The sequence below is a fragment of the Henckelia pumila genome, chromosome 3 (genome assembly GCF_033568475.1).
Source record: "Henckelia pumila isolate YLH828 chromosome 3, ASM3356847v2, whole genome shotgun sequence".
In the NCBI taxonomy this organism is placed as follows: domain Eukaryota; kingdom Viridiplantae; phylum Streptophyta; class Magnoliopsida; order Lamiales; family Gesneriaceae; genus Henckelia; species Henckelia pumila.
Genome location: NC_133122.1, coordinates 172542331 through 172561440, shown reverse-complemented (window position 1 = coordinate 172561440; position 19110 = coordinate 172542331).

Below are 19110 nucleotides of genomic sequence, written 5' to 3'. Positions count from 1 at the left end.
CAGACAAAAACCAAGGAAGTGAAAGATTGGGTGCCCGGTAAGCCAACTTGTGGCTAAGGGCTTTGATGACTCTTTGTATAAACAATCTTTTGTTTAATATAATTTACACTTTTATAAATGGCAATGACTTTATCTTTCTTCATATTGTTATATTGTGATATACTATTGTTGTTTTGATAAAGACCTTGAATATACTATAGTGTATGTAAGATGTGGTAGTACATGGGGATGTCTATCATGAAACACATCTTATAGTCACTGTATATTCTAAACCGTTCCTAGTCGATTGAGCCGTCCGTTAATAAGGATAAGGATCGCTCGAGATTGAGACTAGCATTTGCGATGCCGAGTACCACGTTTCATTGGTATGGAACATAGAGATGTTCAAAGCATGCAAATGGATATTCATACGATGAATGATCGAACTACCCTATCCGGACTTTCCAAGTGGTTATCACTTATCGAGTGGATAAAGTCCGCGGTTTTGGTTGTACACCATTAGTCCTTACTACTTGAAACATCATTGAGACTCTATATGCTAGTACTGTACTTTGACTCGTTTACCGACTCTATTGGGGTCATCAGGTGACTGGATTGGGTACAGTTACAACACATATAGGAGTCGATGCTTTGTTGTCAAGGATTCACCACATACTTGCGAGTGTGGATATCCTATGCAATCTGAGGAGATATTAGTGTGACGAATCTCTGGCCAGAGTACATGATGTGTTTTAAGAAATGATTTCTTAGTAGCACATGCGATGTCACTATTTGATCTTCAAGATGCATTGCATAGTTATCGAATCTCGAACGACTCTCGATTTACCAATGGTTGTTGATTCGATCGGGATATATGGATGAAGGGACCGTACTGTACGCTAACCAAAATCTATTGGTTCTTGCAGGCACTATCAGTGATACCTAGGGAATCATGGGGCGATGTTGCTAGGCGCTCTTACCATGATTCGATGGGCAAGTCGGAAATTGTTGTTTCGAGTCACAAGGAGTTGTGAGCCCACGGCTAGCTGTATCCCTGAACCATTGAGGGTCACACAGAGTAATGGATTTTTAATCCCCGTTGAGATAGTTAAATTTAAAGAGTTAAATTTAATGAACAAAGAAGTGGGACTTCTTATTTAAGAGTAGAGGAGTAAGATTTCCTAAAATGACATAGGGATGGGCATTTTTGGAAATCACTGAATTCGGATTCAGAAAATTTATCTTGACTTTAAAAGGTGCAGAAATGGTTTCTGTGCACATTGGTGAAATTGGTTTATCAATCTGAGTCACGATGAATTTTATATTAATTTCTGAACATGCGGGCTTTGCTTGTCAGGCTTGAACTTATGACTAATGGGCCCTAAGCTGTTAGCAGCCCACATTATAAATAAGTTATTGCAGTACAGAAATTACACAACAGAGGTCACAATTTTCGAAAACCCTGGTTTTTCTCTCTAAAAGTGGCCGCCCCCTCCCCTCTGCTCGGGAAAAATCCAGCCTGTGAATTTTGAATTTACAGTCTGGTTTAACGGATCAAATTCATTAATTCTCTTCGTAGAAACTTCTGATAGATTTTCTAGTGCAATCTATCAGAGGGATTAAATCTCTGTTCGTGGACCTGATTGAAGAACAGTTCGTCCGTCAGTTCCAGGGATATACAACAAGAGCAGAGTAATCTGTTGGTGTCCATAATCTCGATTCGAGATTGGAGGTAAAAATTTATAATTGTTATTTAATTTTTACACACATAATTTAATCGTAAAGTTTTGATACCCATTATGTTCCATATAAAATTTTTAAATTTCCGCTGCACCAGGTATCAATTCTGATTGATCTGATCGCCCTTCTCCAACAGTGGTATCAGAGCCAGGTTGCTCAGATCAAGCGATTAAATTAATCGATTGTACAAAAAAATTTTCCGGGCAAAAACACGGGCAGCGAGAGTCGCTGCCCTGCGCAGCGCTAGGCGCTGTGCAGGTCGGCGCACGGCGCTGCCCAGGGCAGCCGGGCTGCCCGGCCCGAGCCCTTTTGGGGCGCGGGCAGCCCGGGAGCGTCCCGGGCGGCCCGCGAAAAAATTAATTTTTAATTTTAAAATTAAAATTTTAATATGTTAAAATTCTATTTTTGGTCCGATCGAAAATTGTTTTTGATTGGTCCACGAGGCATCGGATCGAATTGTTCGAGTCCGAAAATTTTAAAATTGATTTTTGGATAAATTTGAATTTTTGAAAAAATTATAGATTTTATCCGTTAAATCAGATTTTATGAAATTAATTATTTTTGGTACAATTGATGATAAGATATGATCTTATGGAAATATTGAGTAAAATATGATTTTATGTATAAAATTGGATTTTATATGTAAAATATGATTTTATTTGATAAAAAGATAAAATATGATTTTGTATGTAAAATAAGATTTTATATATGGAATATGATTTTATCCTTTTAATTTAAATTGCCATTGCATGTTATCCAATAAATTAATTTTGAATTAAATATTATTGGATAAGGATGATCGATTGCCATGACCAATTTTGTAGGTGTATGTTAGAAATTTACATTTGTTTTTATTGTTGTTGGATTTATTAATGGGCCTGGTTTATGGCCCAATATGAATTGTCATATTTAATAAAAGTGGGCCTGGTTTATGGCCCGTTCCCACCCCTTGAAATGTATCCCCTACTTGTCATGGTTATTTATTGTAAATACATTAGACTTAGTGGGAGATGAAGATTTGAAGACGGAGGTGGGCCCAGCAGACAATAAAGACTGAAGAAATGTAAATTGGAAGCTCAATGTAATAGGATTGCATTGCATACCTGCATATTACCTAGGATTGGACTTAGACTCGTGATGGGCAACCACGGGTCGATTAGAAATGGAATCGATCATCCTATATAATATATGATATTATAGTTGTATGCATGTTTTAGACAAAATTGTATGAATCCCGCAAGCATACAAATTTTAAAATGATGAGACAAATTTTCAAAATTAAAATCCCTCATTTTAAATATGATTTAAAATTGATATCAAGATAAATAAAGGAAATTTAAATATTGTTTAAATGTTCCTACCTTCCATCAACGATCAATGTATGAGATGCTACCCGCGGATACGGTCCGGCTCATATTATTGGGGGGGCCCGTTCGTCGAAAAGCACACATGTTGTAAGTTGGGTGGAACTGCCATGGGATCGGCTCATATTATTGGGGGATCCACATGGCGACCGTCCATCACAACTTAATATTGATGGGTCATCTTGACATGTCACAATAAACGGCGTTATATTATTGGGCCCTTATTGGACATGAGGTAAAAACGTGGAGGTTGCTTTGGAAGCAATTGGGCTCTACCTTTTGAAAATTATGGTTGGCTGATATTATTCGGGACCATAGTTTGTCAATTGGACTCCATGTTCCCACTAAGGAAAACAGTTTCCCGTTTTCACTAGAGGGTAGTGAAATCGTTAAAATAGTGGGAGTGAGATTCATAAAATAAATTTCGCCTATTTTATGTCTTAGTAAATTAATTAAACAATCACTGATAATTGTCTGTTTCTTTTCAGTATTTCATAAAGATGAATTCGCGTAATCCACTATTTTCTATCCTCGAACAAAATAAACTGACTGGCGCAAACTATACGGAATGGTTCCGTAAGTTGAAGATTGTCTTGACTTCGGAGAAGATGCTCTACGTGTTAGAAAAATCTCCTCCGAAGGAAGCACCAGCTGATGTAAGTCCGGAAGAGTTGGCCAAACTTGATACATGGTGGGACCATGATATCAAGGCCAAATGCTATATGCAAGCCTCGATGTCTGATGAACTCCAGAGGCGATTTGAGGACACCGTGAATGCTGCTGACATTCACGTACAACTCAAGGAACTTTTTGGGGCTCAATCGAGAGCTGAAAGGTTTGCTACTGTAAAAGAGCTAATGACGTGTCACATGCGTGAAGGGACTTCGGTCCGTGATCATGGAGTACGAGTGATTTGGCTCATACAGAAGTTGGTAACGCTTGATTTGGTGTTAGAGCATGAACTCAACGTGGACTTATTACTTCTATCTCTTCCTTCTTCGTTTGACGGATTTGTGGTGAATTTCAATATGAACAAGATAGAGGTCTCCCTTGAAGAGATGGTCAATATGCTTGTAACATATGAATTCACTTTAAAGAAGGATAAACCGGCTTTCTTGGTGGGCTCCTCTTCTTCTGCTAAGAAGGGGCCAAGTACAAAGGGTAAGAAACGTTCTGCCCCACCCAAGAAAACCGAACCCGAGAAGAAGTACAAGACAAAGGCTTCAAACATGGAAAAGTCCAAGGATGTTTGCCATTACTGCAAGAAGCCCGGTCATTGGAAACGTAACTGCAAGGAATATCTAGAGCAGTTGCGAACTGCGAAGGGTATGTTCTATATTGAAATAAATGTTTCACTTAATACCACTTCTTGGGTATTGGATACCGGATGTGGATCTCACATTTGCAATGATTTGCAGGTGATGATAAGAAGTCGCAAGCTTAGAATGGGTGAGACCCAGCTGAGGCTCGGAAATGGTTCTAGAGTTGAAGCTAAAGCTGTAGGAGACGTTTATTTAATTTTGCAGAACGATTTTAAGTTACTTTTGAGAGATGTTTTATTTGTTCCAGATTTGATTAAAAACATTATTTTTGTTTCTATGCTTGATAGAGATGGTTATTCTTGCAATTTTGTGAATGAGATTTGCAATATTTACAAGAATGAATGTTTGATTGGAAATGGACAACTTGAAAACGATCTATATAACTTAAAATTAAAAGACGTTCCAATAAATTATGTTGATAAGCCGGTAACAACAAACAAAAGAAAAATCGATAGTCAAAACCCGGCAAACCTTTGGCATGCTAGGCTAGGTCATATTTCCTCAAGGAGGATGAACAAGCTAGTGGGAGAGGGCATGTTTGATATGTCTGATATTAACTCTCTACCTACTTGTGAATCCTGCCTGAAAGGAAAAATGACTAAATCTCCTTTTAAGGGGAAACCTGAGCGTAGTCAAAATCTGTTGGATTTGATCCATACAGACGTTTGTGGTCCATTTAGAATTGGTACTCAATATGGCCACACCTACTTCATTATCTTTACTGATGATTATTCAAGGTATGGGTAATTATATTTAATGAAATATAAGTCTGAAGCATTTGAAAAGTTCAAAGAATTCAAGGCTAAAGTAGAAAACAAGCTAGGTAAAAGTATTAAAGCACTTCGATCGGATCGAGTTGGAGAATACTTAAGTACCGAGTTTTTGGACTATCTGAAAGAGAATGGGATTCTCTCTCAGTGAACTCCTCCTATGACACCTCAGCTAAATGGTGTATCGGAGCGTCGTAATCGAACTTTGTTGGACATGGTTCGATCCATGATGAGCTTCACTGAGCTTCCACCTTCGTTTTGGGGCTACGCGCTTGAAACGGCGGTGTTGTTGTTGAAAAACGTCCACACCAAAGCAGTGGACAAAACACCATACGAGTTATGGAATGGCAAAGCTCCTAAGTATTCGTACTTGAGGATTTGGGGATGTCCTGCTTACGTGAAGCATACAGTGGGAGATAAGTTGGATAGTCGATCCACCTTATGTTATTTTGTAGGGTATCTGAAGAATTCAATCGGATATTATTTCTATCATCCTGCTGAAACAAAGGTGTTTGTTTCAAGAAATGCCACCTTCTTGGAGAAGGAGTTCTTATTGGATAAGAAAGGCGAGATGATGGAACTCGAAGAAATTCGAGAAGAACCCGAAATACAAAATAACGATCCTACACCTCAGGAACCATTGATAGACACGCCTATACCTAGAAGATCCGAGAGGACTTCTAGACCTCCTATTCGATATGGTCTTCTTCTTGAAGGGGGATCAAGATGAACCCGATGTTGGATGTGATCCAAGAAACTTCAAAGAAGCAATTTCTGATGCGGATTCAAATTTATGGCTTGAAACTATGCAGTCGGAAATAGATTCGATGCATACAAACCAAGTTTGGTCTTTAGTAGATCCTCCCGATGGAATTGTTCCAATAGGGTGTAAATGGATCTACAAGAGAAAGCTTGGGCCTGATGGTAAGGTATTGACCTACAAGGCGCGATTGGTGGCGAAAGGTTATACTCAAAGGCAAGGAGTTGACTATGATGAAACCTTTTCACCAGTTGCAATGTTCAAGTCCATAAGAATCCTTATTGCCATAGCTGTTTGGTATGACTATGAGATATGGCAAATGGATGTGAAGACTGAATTTCTTAATGGAAACATTAAGGAAGAGATCTATATGACGCAGCCTGAGGGATACACATCCATGGGAAGCGAGCATAAGGTATGCAAGCTTCAGAGATCGATCTATGGTCTCAAACAAGCATCAAGAAGTTGGAACCAGAAATTTGATGAAACAATAAAAGATTTTGGTTTCATCAAGAACCCGGAGGAACCGTGCGTGTACAAGAAAGTAGTTAAGGATGCTGTGACATTTTTAGTACTTTATGTTGATGACATCCTACTCATTGGGAATGACGTAGGGATGTTGCAGTCAACAAAGATATGATTATCAGGTAGATTTTCGATGAAGGATTTGGGTGAGGCATCCTATATTCTAGGGATACAGATCTATAGAGATAGATCTAAGAGAATGATAGGACTCACTCAAGCAACCTACATCGACACCATATTGAAACGGTTTTCAATGGATGGGTCCAAGAGAGGACATCTACCTATGTGTCATGAAGTTTCTCTATCCAAGTCTATGTGTCCCAAGACTGATGAAGAGATATAGAAAATGACACATGTACCATATGCGTCAGCCATAGGTAGTATCATGTATGGGATGATATCTACCAGACCGGATGTAACATTTGCTCTGAGTGTCACGAGCAGATATCAAACTAATCCCGGTCAAATGCATTGGAAAGCCGTGAAGGACATTCTTAAGTACTTACGAAGGACTAAGAATATGTTCATGGTATATGGAGGAAGAGAACTAAAATTGGAAGGCTATACCGACTCTAGCTTCCAAAGTGACGTGGATGACTCGAAGTCAACCTCTGGATTTGTGTTCATGCTCAATGGCGGTGCTGTCTCTTGGAAGAGTTCCAAGCAGGACACCACAGCGGATTCCACCACTGAGGCAGAATACATTGCAGCATCAGCTGCTGCTAAAGAGGCCGTTTGGATGAGGAATTTCGTCCAAGAGTTGGGCGTCATTCCTGAAGTTGTTGGTCCAGTCCCGGTGTACTGTGACAACACGGGTGCCTTTGCTCAGGCAAAGGAACCAAGGTCTCATCAAAGATCCAAACACGTACTGAGGAAATACCACATCATCCGGGAGATTGTGGAAAGAGGAGACATCACTGTCGAGAGAGTGGCCTCTGCAGACAATATCGCTGATCCACTTACTAAGCCCTTGCCAGGACCATTATTTGACAAACATCGCGAAGCAATGGGTCTACGTAGTATGACTAGTTGGCTTTAGGGCAAGTGGAAGATTGAAAGAGTGGGTGCCCGGTGAGCCAACTTGTGGCTAAGGGCTTTGATGACTCTTTGTATAAACAATCTTTTGTTTAATATAATTTACACTTTTATAAATGGCAATGACTTTATCTTTCTTCATATTGTTATATTGTGATATACTATTGTTGTTTTGATAAAGACCTTGAATATACTATAGTGTATGTAAGATGTTGTAGTACATGGGGATGTCTATCATGAAACACATCTTATAGTCACTGTATATTCTAAACCGTTCCTAGTCGATTGAGCCGTCCGTTAATAAGGATAAGGATCGCTCGAGATTGAGACTAGCATTTGCGATGCCGAGTACCACGTTTCATTGGTATGGAACATAGAGATGTTCAAAGCATGCAAATGGATATTCATACGATGAATGATCGAACTACCCTATCCGGACTTTCCAAGTGGTTATCACTTATCGAGTGGATAAAGTCCGCGGTTTTGGTTGTACACCATTAGTCCTTACTACTTGAAACATCATTGAGACTCTATATTCTAGTACTGTACTTTGACTCGTTTACCGACTCTATTGGGGTCATCAGGTGTCGGGATTGGGTACAGTTACAACACATATAGGAGTCGATGCTTTGTTGTCAAGGATTCACCACATACTTGCGAGTGTGGATATCCTATGCAATCTGAGGAGATATTAGTGTGACGAATCTCTGGCCAGAGTACATGATGTGTTTTAAGAAATGGTTTCTTAGTAGCACATGCGATGTCACTATTTGATCTTCAAGATGCATTGCATAGTTATCGAATCTCGAACGACTCTCGATTTACCAATGGTTGTTGATTCGATCGGGATATATGGATGAAGGGACCGTACTGTACGCTAACCAAAATCTATTGGTTCTTGCAGGCACTATCAGTGATACCTAGGGAATCATGGGGCGATGTTGCTAGGCGCTCTTACCATGATTCGATGGGCAAGTCGGAAATTGTTGTTTCGAGTCACAAGGAGTTGTGAGCCCACGGCTAGCTGTATCCCTGAACCATTGAGGGTCACACAGAGTAATGGATTTTTAATCCCCGTTGAGATAGTTAAATTTAAAGAGTTAAATTTAATGAACAAAGAAGTGGGACTTCTTATTTAAGAGTAGAGGAGTAAGATTTCCTAAAATGACATAGGGATGAGCATTTTTGGAAATCACTGAATTCGGATTCAGAAAAATTTATCTTGACTTTAAAAGGTGCAGAAATGGTTTCTTTGCACATTGGTGAAATTGGTTTATCAATCTGAGTCACGATGAATTTTATATTAATTTCTGAACATGCGGGCTTTGCTTGTCAGGCTTGAACTTATGACTAATGGGCCCTAAGCTGTTAGCAGCCCACATTATAAATAAGTTATTGCAGTACAGAAATTACACAACAGAGGTCACAATTTTCGAAAACCCTGGTTTTTCTCTCTAAAAGTGGCCGCCCCCTCCCCTCTGCTCGGGAAAAATCCAGCCTGTGAATTTTGAATTTACAGTCTGGTTTAACGGATCAAATTCGTTAATTCTCTTCGTAGAAACTTTTGATAGATTTTCTAGTGCAATCTATCAGAGGGATTAAATCTCTGTTCGTGGACCTGATTGAAGAACAGTTCGTCCGTCAGTTCCAGGGATATACAACAAGAGTAGAGTAATCTGTTGGTGTCCATAATCTCGATTCGAGATTGGAGGTAAAAATTTATAATTGTTATTTAATTTTTACACACACAATTTAATCGTAAAGTTTTGATACCCATTATGGAATCGTTCCATATAAAATTTTTAAACTTTCGCTGCACCGGGTATCAATTCTGATTGATCTGATCACCGTTCTCCAACAGGAAGTTTAAGAACCAGTGGTTGAAGAAATTGTGGTGGAAGAACCCAAGAAAGAAACTGAAGCAAAACCGATGTATAAGCCACAACTTCCGTATCCTCAGCGATTCAAGAAGAAGGCACTTGATGAGCAGTTTTCCAAGTTCCTAGACATCTTCAAGAAGATACATATCAATATTCCATTTGCAGATGCCTTGGAACAAATGCCTAACTATGCAAAGTTCATCAAAGATGTAATGTACAATAAGGGAGACTGCAAGACAATGAAGTGGTGAATCTAACAGAAGAGTGTAGCGCAATCCTGCAGAAAAAGTTGCCACAAAAGCTTAAAGATCCAGGGAGTTTTACTATCCCTTGTTTTATTGGTGGTTATAAGGTAAATCGAGCTTTATGTGATTTAGGAGGAAGTATTAATTTGATGCCTTTTTTTGTATACAGGACTTTGGAGCTCGGAGAAGTCAGGGCGACCACCATCACATTACAGCTGGCTGATCGAAGTATTACATATCCATGGGGTATTGTGGAGGATGTTTTGGTGAAGGTCGACAAGTTTATATTTCCAGCAGACTTCGTGATTTTAGAAATGGATGAAGATGAAAAAACTCCTTTGATCTTTGGGAGACCTTTTCTAGCTACTGCACGCGCACTGATCGATGTCCACAAGGGAGAGCTCACACTTTGAGTTGGTGGTGAAGCGGTGATTTTTAATATTTATCACACCATGAGGGGACCAAACGAGGTAAGTACATGTAAAAGTATTGAAATTGTTGATTCTCATAATTCTTTTTCATGTGCAGGAATTACTGATCTACTCGAAAGATGTTTGGTGGCGGAAGAGGTGGTTGATAAGGAAGAGGATTGGGAGTTACATGAGCAAAAAGCATTCCTTGAAAGCGCTCCAAAAGAAAAAATGGTAAGTCCTAAGGAATCTGAAGCATTGGAAAAAAGTGCACCAGAGTTACTACTGAAACTCATGATCTTAAAGAATTGCCTGTGCACTTATGTTATGCATTTCTTGGTAAAAATTCTACTTGTCCTGTTATTATTTCTTCTCATTTGTCTGCTGTAGAAAGAGATAAGTTGTTGAGAGTTCTGAGAAATTTTAAAACTGCTTTAGGATGGTCAATTTCTGACATTAAGGTTATTAGTCCAACAATTTTCATGCATAAAATTTTGATGGAAGAGTCTTATACCCCTTATGTTGATCATCAGAGGCGGTTGAATCCAGCTATGAAAGAAGTAGTTAAGAAAGAGGTTTTAAAGTTGTTGAATGCGGGAGTGATTTATGCTATTTCTGACAGTAGTTGGGTATCTCCTGTTCAAGTGGTACCTAAGAAGGGTGGGATTACTGTGGTTAAAAACAAAAATAATGAGTTAATATCCACACGTACAGTAACTGGCTGGCGAGTATGTATAGATTATAGGAAGTTGAACAAAGCTACTCGTAAGGATCATTTTCCACTTCCTTTCATTGATCAAATGCTTGATAGACTTGCTGGTTATTGCTATTACTGCTTCTTAGATGGGTATTCAGGTTATAATCAAATTGCTATCGCACTGGAGGTTCAGGAAAAGACTACTTTTACGTGTCCCTATGGCACGTTTGCTTTCAGGAGGATGCCGTTTGGGCTGTGTAATGCACCTACAACTTTTCAGCGGTGTATGATGGCGATTTTTGCAGATATGGTGGAAGAAGTGATGGAAGTTTTTATGGATGACTTTTCCATTTTTGGTTCCTCTTTTGATCATTTCTTGCATAATCTGTCTCTTGTTTTGCATAGGTGCCAGGAAAAAAATTTAGTGCTAAATTGGGAAAAATGTCAATTTATGGTTCAATAGAGCATTGTCCTTGGACATAAAGTGTCATCAAATGGGTTAGAGGTGGATCGAGCCAAAGTGGTTGTCATTGAGAAGCTTCCACCCCCAAAGAATATCAAAGACATCCGAAGTTTTTTAGGCCATGCAGGGTTTTATCGGCAATTCATGAAGGATTTTTCTAAAATTACAAAACCCCTGTGTAATTTGCTTGAAAAAGATTCTACATTCATAATTGATGATGATTGTTTGCAGGCCTTCGAGAAGATCAAGACGGCGTTGATCACAGCACCCATCATGGTTGTACCGGATTGGAAGGAGCCCTTTGAGCTTATGTGCGATGCTAGTGACTATGCAGTCGGTGCTGTATTAGGCCAGAGGAGAGATAAGATGTTTCGAGCCATATATTATGCCAGTCGCACCATGGATGCCGCGCAGCAAAACTACACTACTACAGAAAAAAAGATGCTTGCAGTAGTTTTTGCTTTTGATAAATTTCGTCCATATTTAATTGGTACTAAAGTAGTTGTTTATACTGACCATGCAGCGATTCGCTACTTGTTTGCCAAAAAGGATGCCAAGCCTCGCTTGATAAGGTGGATTCTACTGTTACAGGAGTTTGATTTTGAGATCAAGGATAAGAAGGGTAGTGAAAATCAAGTTGCTGATCACTTGTCGAGATTGGAGTTAGAGAATGTTAAGGAGGAGGAGAGCATCCAAGAATTATTTCCGGATGAACAGATCTTTCAGGTAAATTCCTCCATTCCTTGGTTTGCTGATTTGGCTAATTTTTTGTCTTGTGGTGTTATGCCTCCAGAGTTGAACCGACATCAGAAGAAGAAGTTTTTCCATGACGTTAAGTTCTACCTATGGGATGATCCCTACATTTTCAAACGTTGTGCTGATAAAGTGATTCGAAGATGTGTGGCGGGGCAAGAGGCAAATGAAATTTTGGAACAATGACATTCTTCACCCTATGGGGGAAATTTTGGAGCAACCCGGACTGCCGCTAAAGTATTACAATCTGGTTTTTATTGGCCTACATTGTTTCGAGATAGTTATACCTTAGTGAAATCATGTGATAAGTGTCAAAGAACGGGGAATATATCTAGAAGGCATGAATTACCCCTCACAAATATTTTAGAAGTAGAATTGTTTGATGTGTGGGGTATTGATTTTATGGGTCCCTTTTACCCTTCCTTTGGGTACACTTATATTTTATTGGCAGTTGATTATGTGTCAAAATGGGTGGAAGCAATTGCCACCTCTACTAATGATGCACGCGTTGTAGTAAAGTTTTTGCAGAAGAACATTTTTACAAGGTTTGGAATACCAAGAGCAATAATCAGTGACGAAGGTACACACTTTTGTAATAAAATTTTTAATACCTTGCTCACTAAGTATGATGTCAGGCATAAGGTGGCGTGTGCATATCATCCGCAAACCAATGGTCAAGCGGAAATCTCTAACCGAGAAATCAAGCAAATATTGGAGAAGACGGTGAAGACGAATAGAAAAGATTGGGAAATCTTGACGCGTTATGGGCCTACCGCACTGCGTTTAAAACACCGATTGGGATGTCGCCCTACAGGTTGGTGTTTGGTAAGGCATGTCATTTGCCTTTGGAGTTAGAGCACAAAGCGTTTTGGGCTGTCAAGAAGCTGAATATGGATATCGAAGCATCTGGGGAGATGCGTAAATTACAGTTGACGGAATTGGATGAGTTTCGAAGTGAGGCATACGAGAATGCCAAGATATACAAGGAGCAAACAAAGAAATAGCATGACAAAAACATTGTACCTCGAGAATTCGAACCAGGTCAGAAAGTATTTTTGTTTAACTCCCGTCTGAAATTGTTTCCAGGAAAATTGAAGTCCAGATGGTCTGGACCATTTACAGTGGAAAAGGTGTATCCGCACGGTGCGATTGAGCTTCGATGTACAGATGGAAGGGTATTCAAAGTGAACGGGCAAAGGGTGAAACATTATTTTGGCACCAAAGTACGCAGTACTGAGAGTACTCTACTCACAGACCCGGCTTAAAACTGGTGCAAGTCCGGCTGAGGACTATAAACCAAGCGCTAAATGGGAGGCAACCCATATTTTCTTTTTGTTTGTTTTTAAATTCTATTTCGTTTTTGCGTTTAATTTTGTTATTTTCGCGCTTTGAGTCTTTATTTTTTTTTTCCGGAACAAAATTCCAGCATCCTATGCGCGCCCGCCTGTCCTTAGGCGCGCCCGCGCGTTCAAAATACAGAAATCAAAGCAATGGTCCAGAGCTCTATGCGCGCCCGCCTGTCACGCTGGAGCGCCCGCGCGTCGTCTTAAGCAGAAATATATTACTTGAGCAGTGCTCCATGCGCGCCCGCCCCGTCTGAATCTAAACACCAATTCATGTCCTTCCTTTCTTATTTTCTCTTCTGATTCGATTTATTTCCTTCCTTTCTAATTCTCTCTTCTAATTTTACCATATCTTTCCTTCTCTTTCCTTTCCTTTCTGCTCCAAATCTCCATTCCAAATCTAAATTTTTTTCTCTCATTTTGTGTTCTTCATCCTTCTCCTTCTTTCTCTCATCCTTCTTCTCAGCCACAAGGGAGACGATAGGCTAGGGCACAACGAGATTTCTTTCTGGCTCGTGCTGCAATTGCTCTCGTTTAATTGGTAAGTCTCTATGATTAAGGGTTCGTAAATTCTCCGTTTTATTGGGTTGTCGAGATAGTGGAGATTGTGGTGTGGATTTGAATCTGAGTTGTGGGGTTTCTCGAGTTATTGTTGGTGCTCGTTTCACTTTGAAGAGAAGAGCGTGTTGTGACTTGAATTGCTAAGTTTGGGGGCATCACGGTTGTTGATCTATTCTTGTTGAATTAAGAATTATTATTGTGCCATCGAAGTGTTTGACATATGGATCCAAAGAAAAAAACAAAGTTGGGCGAATCATCTTCTTCGGCCCCTACTTTCGATAATCATCGTTTCTGGGACAAACAGGCAGAAGAGAATTATCATGCTTTGTTAACTAAGAATATTTTGCCTGAGAGAGGGTTCGATACGATAATTGGATTTGAGCTGAATGGGATTATTCGGTGTAATGTCGGGGATGAGGTGCTAGAGCGTCAGTGGCTTAAATTTGTTAAGCAGCCCCAAGAAGCAGTTATTTCATTGGTGAGGGAATTTTATGCCAATCTGAAGGTGAAGCACGTTGACTTCAAGGTATTGGTGCGAGGACAGATGGTGCCGTTTAATTCGGTTGTGATTAACACTCTATTTCATATCCCGCCAGTAGACAATGATCAATATGTTGCATATAAGTCTAGAGATATTGATTATGATGCTATTATTCAATCCATCTGTGTCGCGGGATTTGTATGGAGGCTGGAAAATGATCTTAAACCATCCAAGTTGAGGAAGGTTGATTTGAAGAGGGATGCCAAGAGGTGGTACGCTTTGGTTTGCGCTAGACTTAAACCCACTGACCATGATCATGAGGTCACAACGGAGAGGGCGATTCTCGTATATGGCATTGTTGAAGGAATGTCTATGGATTTAGGCCGTATTTGTCAAGAAACTATTCAGAACGTGTTCACTGGTCGTTCGAGGGGGGGGGGGGGGCTCGCTTTGCCATCAATTATTACGGATTTATGTGAAGCAGTGGGTGTTGATTGGAGCCCTAATGAAGAGTTGTTGAAGCCCACGGCCCTTATACCCGGTGGTGGTTCTTCTACACGCCATCCATCTGATAGTGAACTGCGAGAACGTGCAGCCCGACGCACGTTCAATGCTAGCGCAGCGGCTAGTAGAGCTTCTGTACCACAGACTCAGATGCATCCATCTTTGGATGCACGTGTTACCACTCTTGAGGAGGATCTGTACCAGCATCGTCAAGAGTTCTATCACTTTCAGCAGAAGAATGAAGTTTTTATGAATTATATGATGGGATTCACTGGTGCGTTGAGCCACCAATTTCCTCATTCTACGAGCTCGGCTCATCCTTTTCCTCCTTATCCTCAGTGGCCACCTACTTTTGGTGCTTCAGACCCGGCACCTGTTGTTGATCGTGATGATGAGAGTGACGATAGCGACGACCACTGACGGTAGTTGTTTGAGGTACATGTCTTTTTTTTTCTTGTTTAAATCATTGAGGACACTGATTGTACCTAGTTTAGGGGGATTTTGCTGAATTTGCTTCAAAATTGCTGAATTTGTTCCTGAGTTTTTATTGTTGTTTCTTTTATTTTTTTATTTTAGTTTTTATTTTGTTTAGTTTTCTGTGCTGTGTTGGCGGTGGGATGGATTTTGGAATGAGTATAGTGTGTGAGGTTGGGATAGTGTGAATTTTTGTGTGGATGCGAGTTAAATTCAAGAAACCATGAAAGAAATAAAAATACATTGGCCAATGATGCAAATGGTTGTTTTTATCTCAACTCCATGATCGGACTTAAAAGAATTTTTGTTGGTGAATTAATGAGATGAACGAATCCCTACATATTCTGTGATTGTCCTTAAGTCTGAGTTAAAACACACAAGCATAGAAATGAATGAGGCAATTTTTGGGATCCTTGGGTGTGGGGACCTCGGGTTGCTAATCTCATCTTAGGGCAAATAATGATTAATAACACAATTAATCAAGTATTAAAATAAATACTCAAACCAAAAAAAAAAAATTTTTAAAAAAAAACCTGCACCTCGCTCGATCGGTTAAATCCTACCGATCGAGCGAGAAGGAAATTTCTCTTCTCGGGTTTGTGCATAATTTGGTCTCGCTCGATTGGTCAAATCCTACCGATCGAGCGGGCTCAAAAACTACATTTTTCTGTTTTGCATTTTAAGGCCTCGCTCGATGCCGATCGAGCGGCCTCTCTGCCCAGAAAAACTGTAAAATTGTTTTGCTGTCAAAGCTGAATTCCAATCTCATAATTCATGCAATATCAACTCAAAACATGATTTATTAGTTTCAAATCAAGCACATAAACATAAACAATCTCTCAAGCATCTATACATGCATTTGTTACATCAAACAAATCACTAAATAACGATAGACGACATAAACTATCTCAAGTTTCATACATGCATTCCAAAACCAACAAGTTCTAAGGTTTGATGCTTCTATATCTCAAGACTTCATCTACAACCCGAGTCCTCACTTGCTAGACTCTCTCTCCCAGCTGTCAATGACGTCGATGACCAGCTTTTGCCCCATCTGTTATCATGCACACATACAAAACAAGACAAAAGCTGGATAAACTCCGGTGAGATAACAATCTCAGTATAACCAACATATAGAAAGCGTTAAATAAATCATAAACGACTCTATTTAAACTCGACTCAACAAATAGAATAGTTAACGCTTTTATTGATCGATCGAGATTTGATTCATATATCTTCATTGCCATCAAGATTCGTAACCGATCTTGATATGGATATCCATATATCGTAGCCATTCTGGGATAGAAAATCAGGTTAACAACAACCTTGGCATAGAATCAATTCATTATAGCATGATATCGACTCAAATTCAAAGATTCACTACCTGGGATGGATCGACAACATCAAACATAATTCAAAACATATCAAGTATGTGCTTTTTGCGGGCCAACTCAAGAATAGTCGTTCTTGAGTTTCAAAGTCCCTAACTTGCGATGTCGTCATTATACCTTCGAATATCTCGGTTCTAAATTCCTCAATCTGAAATATAACAATCAAAATACTCATATCAAACTTCATTCAAGCTTATTATATCAGAAACGAATCAAAACCATCAATAGATCGTCAATCAATCTCATTTCAAACCTCAACTTCTTCTTATTCGATTCAACTCGGCGTCTTGTATCGTTAGCCTTCAAACTCAACTGAAACTGAAGAATAAAAATGCTATAACATTCATAACATCTAGATAAAGACTTCAGCTCAAACATAGGCTATCAAAACAGCTTCAAAACACGATTCGACGGCGTAGTGATTGAAAATCGGTAACCGACAAAATATCGAAATCGATTCTATCTTCTTAAACAACTCCTCAGCAGTATAATAACAATAACCAACAGTTCAGAGGCTATATATATATCGAACTACATGCTAAAACTCATAATCAGTTCATTCAACAATCAATCTTCGATTCAATGTCAATATCCAATCGCATATAAGCTCAAGAACATGCTCAAGATGTAAACAACTGATCTCTTCCACTTTCAACCCTCAAAACATGTCGAAATAATTAAAAACTTACACGAAATCGAAGCCCTAGTAACAAGGATTTCAGAACACTTTTCGAAATCGAATTCGGACGATCGGATCAAAAGTTACGGCAATTTGAAAATCAAAAATCCAAAGGAAAAGAAAATATCTCGGCTTCTGCTCTCAAATTCTGAATTGTCTATATACAATACACGTTTTAAGCTGATAATATATATATTAAATCGGATAACTTCAATACAAATTGCAATTTAATCCCTCAAACTTCGTAAATTGCAATTCAGTCCTCAGCCTTCTTTTTAATTCAATTTCAATCCTAAATAATTTAAGAATATTAGAATTTAAATCAAAACTCTAAATATTCCCAAATTAAATATACTCGGATTAAAATTAAATTATCTCGGATTATATTAAATAATCCTGGATTAAATAAAATAATCCCGGGCCTTACATTTCTCCCCCACTAAGATATGAGTTCGTCCTCGAATTCATAAGCAGTATAGATATGCAGTCTGTATACTCATAAGAATAAAGAATAACAGAAAACTGAATAAAAACTCACATCAGTGGAATAGATAAGAAAATCGTTGCTTCATATCTTCTTCGACTTCCCACGTCGCGTCTTCAACTCCGTGCCTACTCCATTGAATCTTCACCAATGGAATGGTCTTCGTTCGGAGTTGCTTTGTCTTCCTATCGAGAATATGAATAGGTTGCTCGAAGTAGCTAAGAGTATCATCCAATTCAGCTTCATCAGATCGAATCACATGAGACGCATCAGATATATACTTCCTCAACATCGATACATGAAAGATATCATGTATTCCAGATAAAGACATAGGAAGAGCGAGTCGATAAGCAAGATTGCCTATCTTATCAAGAATCTCGTACGTCCCAATATATCGTGGAGGGTAAGTTAGATCCTACCTATACAGGCACTGCCTTGAGATAGATCTAACGGTAGATATTTACCAATAAATGTGGGGTCCATTAGTTTTTAGTGGACCCCGCATGTATTGATAAATGGGGACCCTTAGATCTATCATGGGGGTAATGCCTGTAAAGGTAGGTTGAAATAAACCATCGTGGAGATAACTTCCCTCGTTTGCCAAATCGAACTGTGCCCCTGAACGGTGAAATCTTCAGAAATACTCTATCTCCCTGATCAAAAGATAATGGTCGTCGTCGTATATTCGCATATTTGGTTTGTCTATGCTGCGCTGTTCTCATTCTCTGTTGTATCAGCTTCACTTTCTCAGTCATCTGTCTAATCAAATCTGGCCCTAATTCAGGTACCTCAGAAACATCATCCCAATACAGTCTTATCACTTATTTATCAAACACCACTCAACTTTGATTTTTAGATTTTCACATTTGTTTTGAAACACTACCAACTTTTGATTTTTCTTAACTTTTATAATCTATAAATTTATATAGTGTTTGTAACCTCTAAAAATAAGTGATTATGAAGATTATTTTAACAAATTTAATCACTTTTACAAAATCATAATCTTTTGCAAACACTCCATAAATATGTTATTGTCAATAAGACATCATCCCGCATTTCTTTTATATAAAAATAAAAATTGAATATGGAAACACATATTTTCTATTTTTATTTATTTGGCTTTCAAATAATGGTTTTTTTTAATTTTAATATAATATTAATATTTTTGTCATCGATATAAACTTTTAAATATAATATAATAAGAGCATATATAATTTATTATTTATTTAGTTTAGGAATTCAACGAATTC